This window comes from Brassica oleracea, unplaced genomic scaffold (genome assembly GCF_000695525.1).
Source record: "Brassica oleracea var. oleracea cultivar TO1000 unplaced genomic scaffold, BOL UnpScaffold01488, whole genome shotgun sequence".
In the NCBI taxonomy this organism is placed as follows: domain Eukaryota; kingdom Viridiplantae; phylum Streptophyta; class Magnoliopsida; order Brassicales; family Brassicaceae; genus Brassica; species Brassica oleracea.
The window spans coordinates 1-809 of record NW_013618022.1 but is presented as its reverse complement, the minus strand read 5'-3'; positions in this window follow the sequence as shown (position 1 = coordinate 809).

Here is an 809-nt window from a genome sequence, read left to right as displayed (position 1 = left end):
CACTCCGAATAAATATAATTTAATTCTAATACATGTCAAACACGGCACCTAAAATACCCAAACAACAAACAATGGTCCAAGCGAGGCGCACACTCGCTGCCCACTAACAGGCCAAAAACATAACACAGCTCGAGATAGTGCTCGGACACCGCCCGTAGACGATTTATCGACACGCCCAGGCTACAGCTCAACCGGTCGACTAAAGGTGGCCGTAACCCCCATACAATCCGGCATACAGAAGTCCGTCTCTGTACCCGGCAAAAAAAGTCTTAGCTAAGAATTTACATTAAGTGAAACAATCAATGTTGAATCCTCTAACACCCAAGTTCCGGTTTAAGCAAAGAACCTAATAACTATACAAGCAATGACAGACTCGATTTCAAGCAGACGGAACATATTAGAAATAAGTTATACTTATTCGGGGTCCTAAGCCGTGTACGAGAAGTTCGAGAATAGACATTCACCTAAGCAACAGAAGAAATGGTATCTATGAACTCCAGATGCTCAAATAGACTCCAAATCTGAAATCAGGGCGAAAAATCGAGTCAGAACGCCTTTCGAACGGTTTAAAACGGGTATTTACGGAAAAGTCAACCCGCTGGTCAAAGATTAATTATTTAATTAATTAATTAATTATTTAATTAATTAATCCGGTTTATCCTAACCGATTTTCAGTTGATTTAAACCGACCGGTTTAGCCTAACCGAATTGAAATCAATTTAAACCGGTTAACCAACCGGTTAACCGAGTCAACCGAGTCAAGTCGACTCGGCCGAGTTGGCGAGTCGCCGGCGAGTCACCGGTGTCGG